This window comes from Brachycentrus maculatus, unplaced genomic scaffold (assembly GCF_059751285.1).
Source record: "Brachycentrus maculatus isolate JH-2025_06_01 unplaced genomic scaffold, ASM5975128v1 h1tg000374l, whole genome shotgun sequence".
Lineage (NCBI taxonomy): Eukaryota > Metazoa > Arthropoda > Insecta > Trichoptera > Brachycentridae > Brachycentrus > Brachycentrus maculatus.
Window position 1 is genome coordinate 91672 of NW_028281123.1, and position 14536 is coordinate 106207.

Below are 14536 nucleotides of genomic sequence, written 5' to 3' on the forward strand. Positions count from 1 at the left end.
AATCAAATATACAATATATAGATAACTATCACATATACATACATGGTAACATTTTTTTTAGTAACTTTAGAAACTGTACAAAACCTTTTAATTTTAATTCATGCTTAAAAAATTAACTCTTACTTCCAACCAATTATTTCAGGAAGCTTAACTTTTGGAGCTACGAGAAATCTATTGCCAACAGTGTCCAAAATATGTTTTCGTGCGCCAACATTTATTTTGATTTTTTTATGGTTACAATACTTTTTACGTATTGTCATGTGATTTAATACAGTGACCTCCGCTAGGATGTAATGAAGATACTTTGAAAGTTTCAAACATTTTCTATTCTTAATATACAATAGCAATGCATCAAGTATAAACAAACAAACATATATGACATTTATATATATATATATATATATATATATATATATATATATATATATATATATATATATATATATATATTACTTCAAAGTACAATTAGGAATTTCAATATGAACTATTCATTAATTCTCAAGCATTTTAGTACTCGACAAGTATTGTTGACAGCAATCTCTGCCACCCACATGACAGTTACGGCGTTGAGCTCGGATTCATTCTACAGAGAGATAGAAGTGACGTAAGTAGCGCATGCGCATTGTCCTACCGGTCATTTGAGAAAATTACTATATTCATTCCATTGACGCTGGCAAATCACACTCGGAGCACTGCGACGAGTGATTATTTCAATTTTATCATACAACGCGTGAATTACACTTTTCGAATATTATTTTTAAATATTACTTAGGTTATTGAAATGCTAGGTTATATTTTTGTAAAAAAAATATTAAATTTTGTAAAAAAAATGTGTCCAAATATTTGTCCACAAATCTGGGTTTTCTCTATTTAAAGGGTTATTTTTTTTATACTTTTTTTGACATCTTAACCTTCTGCGAGGTTATATATTTTTGTAAAAACATTTTGAGTGTGTCCAAATACTTGTTCACAAATCTGGGTTTTCACCAATTGGGAGATATTTTTACTTTTTTGACATCTCAGCATAGATGATGAAAAATATGGAAGTCTGGGTATTTTCAGGGCTTACGACCTGTAAATAGGCTGGTTAAGTGATCACTTTACACGCGTGCTACATTAACCATTCCAACTAGTTATCTAGCCACCACACTACTAAAAATTTCGGAAGTTCTATATATTTTGTTTTAAAATTCGAAACATAGTGCTGGAATTCACACGAATTTCACTAGAGACATCTAAGTCCTGGATGTATGATCAATCTCATGACACAGTACACATGAGTTCACAACAGCCATCTTTGTTAGATTGAGGAAGCTTCTTATTTAGCAGACACCCTTTTATTTGAATGCATGATCCGAACTCCGGATTATTTTTATATACTGATACCTACATACTTATAATAGCTGTGATACAAACCTTGATATATCATCCATAGGGTAAAAATCCAATGTCTGATAGATAATTAAAAAAAAACTATAATGGTAGCAAGTTAAAACGTTAACTTCCGTATGCAATACCAAAACAGATATGGACAGTAGTACATTTTTAAAATTTCTATCGACATTTCCTGTTTCAAAACAATCTATGAAATAAACTTTGTGAAGGTTTTATTTGTCATCATTCATAGGGGTCACTATCTTTTAATTAAAAATAATATTTATTATTGAAAAAAATGTTCTAGTTTATTAAGTGGGCACTTGAACGATCTACAAGAGAAGATAACAAAAGTGTTTGTGAAACTGTTCAGATATAAATTATATTTAAAAAAAAATTGGAATTAAAAAAAAATATTCACATTTGTACTACATATACAGTCAGTGTGAATATCTGCCCATATCTTTTATTCTTAAGACTAGCAAGTGCGTTAGTCGTCAAGTTGGCAAGCCCGCGTGGCGCGCTGTCATAGTCTGTGCGCGCGATGTGTACTCAAGTTTTCAGACAAGATTTTCAATGCTACTTTCAGTCATGAATACTACATTTAATATATTTTTTAATTATTTATATAAAATATATAATGTCCAATTTCTTTTGTAAAACGTCCAATTTGATTTTTAAGGCGTTCTATTTGGTATGTAAAACGTTCATTTGTAAGTGAAAATCCTGTATAAGCATGGTTTCGGTAATGTTTTATCGTCCCACTCGCGTTTTGTGCAGTTTGCTGACGTTAATAAATCCGAATGCACCTACTCGTATATGTTCATATTCTCCATAAATATAGGTAGACATATTACTGTCATTGAGACGATGAACTCTGCAAGCAAATTATACTAACGATCTCGGGAACTAACAAGCTACCCAACACTAAATACAAGGCACAAGTGGATCGTGTCGTATTCATATCACGTCTGCACTTTTTATTTCATTCTCCAGTACTCCAAATTGCCTAATTCGCAAGCAAATATTTTCCCAAACAGTTTCCTATCGTAGTGCCTGAATGAAAAATAAACAAGATGGCGGCCGTATTGACAGCTGATTTGAAATGACAGATCTTTTATGGCGCCAAATAGATTCGACCAATACCAATTTAAGTAGATACTCGTTCCATCTGCAATTGGCATTCTATAAACTATTATGTTCTCTATGGTTACCTAATGTAAATTATCTCTGGTATATAGTCCGCTGACAGAAGGTTATTATAACGCTATTTAATTAAATTTTAACTTAAAACTAACTAACCATCACGCCGCTTCTCCGCAGGGGTAGGCAGAGAGAATAGAACGCCACACCACTCTGTCCTTGCAAACATTATTTGCCTCTTCCACGTTCATGCATCTCCTCATACATACCCGCCGATTGTTTCGACTCCTAACCTGACCACTTTCAAGAATTTGGCATACTTGATCGTGCCAAGTTTTTTTCGGTCTTTCTCTGCTCTTTTTTCCAATTACATTCGCCTCATAAATTTGTTTTACCGTTCTTTTCTCCCTCATTCAATTAATTAATTAAATTTTTATCCCACTTTATTCTGTTTAATATTTTGAATAAATTTAAGCTTAGATATTGTTGCTAAATGGGAAAATAGGAAATATGGTAGGTTCTATAAAATATGAAGATAACCGTCACATCGGTAGTATTTTTATGTAATTATGATTAGAGGCATTCGAAACGTGGCTACATCGTAGAATGCTACGCATTCCATGGACCGATATGGTCAGAACGCAAATCGCTCACTCCTTTCAAGTACGTCATAAATCAAAAATCGTAAATTTTTAGTTGTGCGTGTTTTCGGAATGCCCAGAAAATGTACTATACCCCAGCAAAAGAGGCATGTTTTTGACTTAATATTTACCCGCTACGGGGCAGAAAGTATTGTTTTTGCATTGTGATGAAAATGTTTTGTTTATTTTTATTTTTAGCATACTAAATATTTTTCAAATGGCGAAAAAACCTTCAGGTTTTACCTAAAAAGATCTGTTGCATGGTAAAAAGTTCAGTAAGTGGCTTGATATTTATTTTTAATACATTGGATTATATTTTTAAACTTTAAAAACGTTCTCCTGAAAAATTAAGTTTTTTGATTTATGACGTTCTTGAAAGGAGTGAGCGAAATGTGCTCCAAAGAGCAAGAGCAGGGAGACAGTTGCTGACTGATATCAAGGTCCGGAAGGTGTCGTATCTGGGGCATGTGCTGAGAAGAGACAAGTACGAGCTATTGGACCTAATAGAGGGTGGACGAGGTGTGGGCAGAAGGCAGATCTCCTGGCTCCGGAATATACGAGATTGGATGGGGATCAGGACCCTGTTTAGAGCTGCCCAAGACAAGGGCAATTACTCTCAAGTGATAGTCAGGGGGATATGACAAGCACAGAAGAAGAAGAATTATAAATTTAAATTAAATTTAATGGTAGGAGAATCGCACTAAATTTCAAACCGATCCCTTCGAGAAGTCGCAGTCTTGCACGGGAATTATGTCCGACCGCGTGCTGAAGTCTTCAATACGAAATTGGCCTAAATTGAATATTGGCTGTTAAATGATTAAGCCAATTTCATTTTAAAATATCAATGCAATAAACGAAATGAATAACACGAATAAATTTATTACCAGTCGCAAAAAATGGAGCAAAAAATAGGTACCTACGTACCGACTGTGCTGTACTATAGCGAAGGAAAATTTACCAAATTAAATTGACATTATGGTTTTTAAGTATTGTTTAATATCTGTATCTATCTATCCCTCACATCTTCTTCTACTCTTATCCGTACCTAATGGTGCATAGGGCACTGAGACACGAGACAAGATAAGTAAGGATATCCCTTTTTAAATTGCAAAAAGTCATATAGGTATTTTTGCATTTTAAATGCATTAAAATATCGATCCTTTTTTACTCGCACCAAATCTGATTGCGAGAAATTATAAACTTTGAATTTTCAGTCATGAATGAGTAAAAATATATGATCTAAAGCATGATCTAAAGCGAGCAATACAGGGGATTTTTAAAAAAATATGTATATACTTATACATATATAGAAAAAACATATACTTATTTGGTGTAAAAAAGTCATAATTTATAGTCTTATGTGAACCAACGTCATTAGTATTGTTTCAATTCTTGAAAGTACGTATTTTTTAAAGATCCATAGTAATATTTACTATTGACTTAAGTCTATGTATAGTATGTACAGCTGTTTGGAGAATCATTACGAGATTTCGACTTTGGATCTCTGTACGTACTTCGATAATATTCTGAAACTCTTTTTTACGTTGTTTTTTTAATAGATTTTAGGTACGCGGGTACACGTTATCTCTTATGCGAACACACATGCACACACTTGTGTGTGTGCGTGCAATATATATTGTATATCTTTGCCCATTTGTAAAAAAATAAATATAAGAATTCTATTTTTAAAAAATATGTATTGAAAAAATATATCATTTAACCATGTATTTAGGTAGTATGTTTTCTAGGGATGGAAAGTTTGATAAAGACAGAAAGGAGAGTGAATGCTGGGAACAAAGTGAATGGTGCACTGAAATCAGTTTAAGCAAATAAAAACCTATCAGCGGAAGCTAAACTGGCAGTGCGCAACGGAGTCCTGGTTCCAACTCTAATGTATGGAAGTGAAACATGGAGTTGGCAAAAGAAGGATGAAAGTAGACTGAATGCAGTCGAAATGCGATCTCTCAGAAGAATGTGCGACAAAACGATGTATGATAGATGTACGAATAGTGAAATAAGGAAGGAATGCAAAGCTGAGATAAGCATTATCGATAACATTAAGAAAGGTGTGATGAGATGGTTTGGACATGTAGAACGAATGAGTGAGGAAAGAACGGTAAAACAAATTTATGAGGCGAATGTTAGCGAGAAAAGAAGCAGAGGAAGACCGAGAAAAACATGGCACGATCAGGTATGCCAAATACTTGAAAGTGGTCAGGTTAGGAGTCGTAACAATCGGCGGGTATGTATGAGGAGATGCATGAACGTGGAAGAGGCGAAGAATGTTTGCAAGGACAGAGTGGTGTGGCGGTCTATTCTCTCAGCCTACCCCTGCGGAGAAGCGGCGTGATGGTTAGGTAGTTAGTTTTTTATCATTTAACCTTTAATAACTCTTTTATTTCCAAAACCATATATTTATTTCGAAGAAGTTTTTTTCAATACAAAAATGGCATTTTAAGCAATCGATTACATATTTTTTTTTATCTGGGCTTAAAGAAAATTCAGTTGCATTTTATCACTCACATATCGCTCACTCTTTTCAAGAACGTCATAAATCAAAAACCGTCAATTTTCAGCTGTGCATGTTTTCGGAATGCCCAGAAAATGTACTATATCCCAGCAAAAGAAGCATATTTTTTAACGTAATATTTACCCGCTGCAGGGCAGAAAGAATTCGTTTTGCATTTTGAAGAAAAGGTAGTGTTAAATAATTTTTTTAAATATACTAAATATTTTTCAAATGGAAAAAAACCTTAAGGTTTTACCTAAAAAGATCTGTTGCACAGTAAAAAGTTCAATAAGTGGCTTGATATTTATTTTTAATACAATGAATTATATTTTTAAACTTTAAAAACGATCTCCTGAAAAATCAATCCGGGCTGGCCTACAAACATTTCGCTCACTCCTTTCAAGAACGTCATAAATCATAAAACTTGATTTTTCAGGAGATCGTTTTTAAAGTTTAAAAATATAATTCATTGTATTAAAAATAAAGCCACTTATTGAACTTTTTAATGTGCAACAGATCTATTTAGGTAAAACCTCAAGGTTTTTTCTCCATTTGAAAAATATTTAGTTTATTTAAAAAAAAAAATTAAACAATACTTTTACTTCAAAATGCAAAACGCACTCTTTCTGCCCTGCAGCGGGTAAATATTAAGTTAAAAATATGCCGCTTTTGCTGGGATATAGTAAATTTTCTGGGCATTCCGAAAGCATGTACAACTGAAAATTTACGTTTTTTGATTTATGACGTTCTTGAAAGGAGTGAGGGAGTTGTGCAAATTCAGACTAAAATTGTGAAACAAAGCAGTCAGTCCGGCCGAGTTAAGTCACCCAAACTGGATTAACAAGACTTATATGCACGTATTGTGGTTAAGTAACGCAAAGGTCGAAAACCCCGGGACGAACTCATCGAAAGGGCCGATCTACTTCATGCCTTCCTCGCGCCCCCACATATGGACCGAATCGCTTTTTAATAAGTGCCACATCGCTAATTAAACGGTGCTTATTGTGAAATATTCAAGACTTGGCCCACTTATGCAAGAGACAAAACTACTTTCAGCGGTTTGTTATGCACGCTCGTATGTATAATACCACATATCGTCAAATGGCGGAAATGTGTATAAAATATTTCGTGCCAGTCACAATTTAGAGGTAAACCTTATTTTGCGCCAGTTCGATTTACGCCGATTCACAATTACACCGGTTGGTACCGGTCGTGGGTTTCCCTTATCAAGAACTAGAAGATTTGATGGAGGAATAAGATCGTCCTCAATCAAAAATCGCGAAAAAGAAGAAGAGGAAGCTGAGATTTTTTTATGAGAAAATCCTAAAAACGGCGAATCTGACTCATATCCTTAATATTAAGTAAATATTGAGTTTAAAATATGCCTCTTTTGCTGGGATACAGTACATTTTCTGGGGATTCCGAAAACATGCACAACTGAAAATTTACGATTTTTGATTTACGACGTTCTTGAAAGGAGTGAGCGATATATTTATTAAAATTTTAATGAAATAATACAAAACAAATAATTATCATGAATATGCTGGTATAAATATTATCAATAAATATAATATGACGGCGTCTGCATTATTATTATGTTGCCAAGAAAGATTAAGGTTAAATTTGTAATTATACGAGGAAATCAACAAATATACGTATTATTTTTTTTAAATAACGAGACGTATATAATATTGATCTAAATTAATTAAAATTAAAGATATCCGAAGGCTTCTGAGGTCGATCAGTTTAAGTCCATTAAGAACGAACAGAGGCAATTAATAATAATAATAAAACCCTTATCCGCACCCCAATGGTGCATATGGCACTGCGTCATATAAACGAAGTGTTATCTTGATCGTTTACACATGAAGGAAAGGTGATCAGCCCTCCGCTTCAGGTACCAGTCCAGGGTAATATTGAATAAATATGACAGTGAAAAAATCACTTATATTTATTTTACTCCCCTTGGGAATCGAACCCGGGACCTCCAGAACGGTAGCCGAGCGTGCTGACCATTACACTACGGAGGTGGACAATTAGACTTTTTATAATTAAAATGAAACTTTGTTTTAAAATCACTTTAAATTTATACTTTTGGTGATTTCAAAACAAAGTTACATTTTAATTATAAAATGGAAAATCACAAAGATAGTGCTTCAAATATAAATTATAATTAGACTTTTGTTAGTAATGGGTAGAATAGTGGAAGTTATAATTATACGTGTAAAAAGTGGTTGCTTAAGCCAGCCAAATGCCAGGTCGTAAGCCCTGGGATGCTCAGATTTGTATCTTGATTCATATAAAAAAAATATAAATGTTTCATATCAAGTGGAAACGTCTATCATATCTTTATCACATGCAAACACATATCATATCTTTACCACAGATGCTCGTAGTTCTTCGATGCCAAAAGTCTATATACAGGGTTTCTACTTCAAATTGGACGTTTTACAAAAAAAATTGGACGTTATATTGTATTTGACAAAAAAATTTGAATTAAAAAAAAATATTCTAAGTAGTATCTCGATTCAAAGTAATATTGAAAATCTTCTCCGAAAACTTGAGTACACATCGCGCGCACAGGCTATGACAGCGCGCCGCGCGAGTTTGCAAACTTGACTAATGCACTCGCTAGTCTTAAGTATAAGAAATGTGAGCAGATATTCACACTGACGGTATATGTAGTTGTAATATGGATATATTCTTTAAAATTCTAACTTTTTCAAAAAATACGATAAAACATCCTATTTGTTTTGTAAAACATCCAAATTAAAGTGAGAAACCTGTATTACAAAAAAATGACTTACTTTGATTGACCCACGAATATCTGCGTATGTTTTTCGAGGCATTCTCGTAATTTTGATTTACATCTTTAGGCAATTCTTTAGCAATAGCCTTCAAATATAGATAGTCATCCTATTATACAATATTTAACAAGTAATATAAAATATTATTTAACAGTATAAACCAATTAATCACATTTTGTGGCAGTAACGATTTTAGCTGTAATCTCAAGTGGTTTCGATTAAGATGAGTCGATTGAATTGATTTATTTTGTTTTAATAGACGTCAATAATACCCTTTTACGTAACTCTTGAAAGATATTTCATGACGCACTATTTTTTTATATTTATTATTCGCCTCGCTTATTATTGTACAGTATCGAACAGATTAATTGAAACAAAACTTATTTTTCGTATTTTCAACACCCTCTAAAAAAATGTTTTAAGGGTGTTCCTCGTATTATGGACCAGGGCTGCTTCTTTCAGTGACTGAGACGATGAATAGCGAGAAGTATCACCCAATTCTACTGGAAAAGATACTACCGGAGATACAAAAACGAAGGTCAAATGGTAATGAAATATTTCAGCAGGATTTAACTCCCTGCCAAAAATCTTAAAAGTTGATGATATTTTTCACACAAACACAATAAACTGTGTTAGACTGGTCAAGAATTTTGCCAGACATATACCTAATTGAAAATCTATCGGCAATCTGTAGGAATTGGCTCTCCAAAATTCATTGCACTACGGTGGAAAAGCTCATTTTGTCCATAATTCAGGTATGGTTTCGAGACGAAAAATGGCATCTACGTGCCAAAACCTTATATAATAGATGCCAAAAAGAGTAAAATCTTTGATTGAGCCCAAATGAGATTATATTAAATATTAATTTGTGATATAACTAATAGACAAAAATTTTACAAGACTTTTAACGAAAATACAACAAAAAAAGTTTTGTTTCAATTAATCTGTTCGATACTGTATGTACAAGGTTTATAGATCATTAAGTGGGTTTTTGTTTCTTCTAGCTTTTTTTCATTTATATATTTTTTTAAATCTCAATATAGATATTGCGTTCGCGAGCGATGTTGCGATCAAAAGATGTCACTGCCATTGTTGTAATTTAAAAAAAGTGTATTTCTTTCCACTAGTAAAAAAACACATGTCGTTGGTATATTAAAACACGCTCGTATTTGAATGCAACGGGGTGTCAAAATTTCTAAGTAATCGGTGAATTACTGTAAGTGGCAACATTTTGAGTGTGTCCAAATACTTATTCACAAATCTGGGTTTCTACAAGTAGGTAGGAGCTATTTTGTACATTTTTGACATCTCGAAGCTTTGATAGCAAAAGAGCCTTCAAAATCCTACCATAGATAGCTGTTGTGAACTCAATCACGGAACGTCATGAGATTGATCATGTGTTTTGGTAGTCGGATAGACACTCCACTTCGAAACTGGCGTTGCTGGTTCGCTTCCCGCCAATTACAAAATGAATTCAAGAAATATTCATTTTCAATTGGTCTGGGTATTTTTCACATATACCCTCTCTTTCCAAGCTATCTCTTCTTCAAACAAGTCTCTAAAATAGAGGCTTTTCAAGTTATTTAAGTCGAAAGTTGTTTTAGTAGTGTGGTTATCAATCACGGGTAGAATGATACTGAATGTTACTCGCGTGTTAAGTGATGACTTTAAACCAGCCTAATACATGTCGTAAGCCCTGTAAATAACCAGAATAACATACTCTTCATATATCGCTCACTCCTTTCAAGAACGTCATAAATCAAAAAACTTGATTTTTCAGGAGAGCGTTTTTAAAGTTTAAAAATATAATACATTGTATTATAAATAAATATCAAGCCACTTATTGAACTTTTTACTGTGCAACAGATCTTTTTAGGTAAAACCTGAAAGTTTTTTCTTCATTTGAAAAATATTTAGTATATTTAAAAAAATAATTAAACAATACCTTTTCTTCAAAATGCAAAAACAACATTTTCTGCCGTGTAGCGGGTAAATATATAGTTAAAAATATGCCTCTTTTGCTGGGATATAGTACATTTTCTAAGCACTCGGAAAACACGCACAACTGAAAATTGACGATTTTTGATTTATGACGTTCTTGAAAGGAGTAGGCGATATGTTGAAGTGTCGTAAATGTAACTTTGGGTGATTTTTAATTTTGAGCAAACGAACGGGTACCTTTTTATTTATATGGATAATTATTATTTGTCATTAGAGTATCGATTTGTTATATTCAATGTCAAAAAAGATTAAATGGCGACATTATCAACGATAATTAATACAATACAGCGCATATTAAAGCACACAATTGTGTCTTGTGTACGAATGCTCGATCAAAATTTGTTTCGATAAATGTTTTTTCCCAGATAGACATCTCTTCTTGTTATCAGATTATTACATATATCAATTGTTATTGTATCTATTGTATGTAATGTTTAAAGTCTAGTAATTAAAGAATATTTATTTAATATTACCCTGGACTGGTACCTGAAGCGGAGGGCTGATCACCTTTCCTTCATGTGTGAACGATCAAGATAACACTGCGTTTATATGAAGCAGTGCCCTATGCACCATTGGGGTGCGGATAAGGGTTTTATTATTTATTATATATAAATGCACTATATAAAATCATTTGTGTATAACGAGCAATGCGAAATACAAATACATGAAATATTGTATTATGATATATTATTATATTTTACTGATAAAACTATGTTTTGACCGCTGTGGATGAACGCTGAGAATAATATTAAATAAGCGATAACTGTTGATATAATATTTTAATATAAACTTAATTAGATACTGTTATGATATTGAATTGGGGTCGAACATAGGTCAATAAGCTATCTTTTACAGTAATTATTATTTCATTATATGTGTCGCCTGCTTTCAAAATCTGCCAGATCCATGTAAGTCGATTTTACGAAAAATGCTAAATTCTCCGGGTTACATTTATGTTTCAAAGATTTGTCTATTTTTAGATAAAATATTATGAAATAGGGAATTTTCCAATTTTAAAAAAAAAATGTTTTCAGTATTTAAATAAAAAACGCGAGACAGAAACCGATAATGACGTCATCTTAATTTTTTACCTATCCCCGCTCTGTGATTGGCCGATATGGGTCACAAGGCAAGTTCCATGAATGTAGCGGAATTTGAAATACAACGCTGTTTTTAAGTATTTTTAGCAGAGTTTTCAAGTATATAAATATTTAAACAATAAAACCCACAATTGGCATTCCGATAGAGTATTTATTTTTCAATCTCATAAAATTGGATCTGGCGGATTTTGAAAGTAGGCGACACTTCGCTCACTCCTTTCAAGAACGTCGTAAATCAAAAATCGTCAATTTTCAGTTGTGCGTGTGCGGAATGCCCAGAAAATGTACTATACCCCAGCAAAATAGGCATATTTTTAACATAATATTTACCCGCTACAGGGCATAAAATGTTGTTTTTGCATTTTGAAGATAAGGTATTGTTTAATTATTTTTTTAAATATACTAAATATTTTTCAAGTGGAGAAAAAACCTTCAGGCTTCACCTCAAAAGATCTGTTGCACAGTAAAAAGTTCAATAAGTGGCTTGATATTTATCTTTGATACATTTTATTATACTCCTGAAAAATCAAGTTTTATGATTTATGACGTTCTTGAAAGGAGCGAGCGACATATCAAATAAATTAATTTTTTCTAGAGATGGAATGATGAACTGAGAGGTTAAAATATTTGAATAACATATAATAACCGATTTGACTGTCTGTGTGTTGCCTTTTGTATGCTGAGGATACTATGATTCTAGTGGAGAGTAGAGAAGGTCTGCAGGAGTTGGTGTCAAAGGAGTATAGTGTGTGCAAAGAAAGTAATTTACTGATGAATTTTGCCAAATCTAAATGCATGGTTTTTGAAAGAGATGAATATATATCCGAATGTTAGTTAGTTTAAATAAATTGGTATCGTATGGATAATTTTTAACACTATCAGCTACTGAAACTTCCGCAGTTAGTGATATGATAACTATACTTGTACTGATTTTTTTTTAATATCCGGTTCAGATTGATAATTATTTTGTATTTAGTATTAATCTGTCTTGATAAAGAAGCGGTTAGCTTCGAAACCGGTAGACATTATAATCAAGTTATAATAAAATATTAATAGTGATTTTAAAACAAAGGTACATTTTAAGTATAAAACGGAAAATCACAAAGCTAGTGCTTCAAATATAAATGATAATTATTTCATTCATTTAATAGGCTTCTTTGTGGTAAAATCAATCCATTTTTTATTAAAGTTTTACTTGGTAAATACCACTATTTCTTAAAATCCATTGTGACACGTGTTTCTATGCGTTCCGCGTCATTTTCAAACATCGTGTCACAATAGATTTTAAGAAACAGTGTTATTTACCAAGTCAAAATTAAATTTAAAATGGATGGATAATACTACAACGTTACAGACGAATCAATTAAGACCCAATATATGATAAATCACAAGTTGATTTTCTTTAAACCCGGTTACAATTAATGATAATATTTTTTTTTGTTGAAATACTTTTTTGGTATTAAAAAATAAGTTTTCCTCGAAATAAATATACGGTTTTGTAAAGAAAAGATGAACGAAATCTTGTTGACACGTTGATTGCCGGTCACGCGTATACGCGTGATCAGGCCCGTCAGCCGATGGCCGATCACTATTTGATAAATATTTATATTTTGTTAAACCTACTTAGATGATATTAAAACTAAATACACACTTTGCAAAGTGACATAAACACAGTTTAAAAAATACAACCAAGTTTAAAGAAGAATAATAATTTGGTCATTTCCTGAAATCTAGCTTTTCAGGTCGGCAATCAACTTGTTAAAAAATTAAACTAAATTCATTTCAAAATGTGGTTAATTTCTACCAAGTCTCTCCTACTTGTACATATATCGCTCACTCCTTTCAACAACGTTATTTATCAAAAATCGTCAATTTTCAGTTGTGCATGTTTTCGGAATGCCCAGAAAATGTACTATATTCCAGCAAAAGCGGCATACTTTTAACTTAATAGTTACCAGCTACAGGGCAGAAAGTGCTGTTTTTGCATTTTAAAGAAAAGGTATTGTTTTATTATTTTTTTAAATAAAATAAATATTTTTCAATGAAGAAAAACATTCAGGTTTTACCTAAAAAGATCTGTTGCACAGTAAAATGTTAAATAAGTGGCTTGATATTTATTTTTAATACATTTTATTATATTCTTAAACTTTAAAAACGATTTCCTGAAAAATCAAGTTTTTTGATATATGACGCTGTTGAAAGGAGTGAGCGATATATGCCAATACGTAAAATACATTTTCCGCTTTCTCAAGACACAATACATATGAATATTGGACTTCATCAGAATGTTGCACGAATGCGTCATATCACAATACGCGTCACTTTTTGCGTCACTCTGACGAAACGCATTCGCGAGTTGCGTATTTGCGATCATTCAATTGATCTGATAATGCTAACTGATTGAAATTTAAGATTAAACGATAACGAAATATAATGATCCTTGATTTTGAATTCATGATTGATTCTTGAATTCCGATAATTCACAATTGATAGTCACGCGGAAAAGTTTAAAGAATTGGCGTTTTCCTGGAAAAATGGAGTACTTCATTTTTTTTATTTTTTAATTACTACAATATATCAAGATTATTTATTGTATATTATTTTAAATCTCTCGTTAACGAATAGAGATTAATTTTAATTTTACTTAAATAACGATTCCAGACAATTCATTCGAACCCTTATCCGCACCCCAATGGTGCATAGGGCACTGCTTTATATAAACGCAGTGTTATCTTGATCGTTAACACACGAAGGAAATGTGATCAGCCCTCCGCTTCAGGTACCAGTCCAGGGTATTATTGAATAAATATTAGAGTGAAAAACTATCTTATATTTAATTGACCCCCCCTGGGAATCGAAACCGCGACCTCCAGTGCGGCAGCCGAGCGTGCTTACCATTACATTACGGAGGCGGACAAAATAAAATTATATGAAATCACCCTTAAGGGTGTATTCTCAATA

General features: G+C 32.5%; 1 protein-coding gene across 2 annotated transcripts in view; it reads right to left on the reverse strand.

Moving 5' to 3' along the window:
- The window catches only part of LOC148303272 (facilitated trehalose transporter Tret1-like), a 69490-nt gene that overhangs the window by 33532 nt on the left and 21422 nt on the right, over window positions 1-14536 (reverse strand). The gene's annotated exons all lie outside the window — the stretch shown is intronic.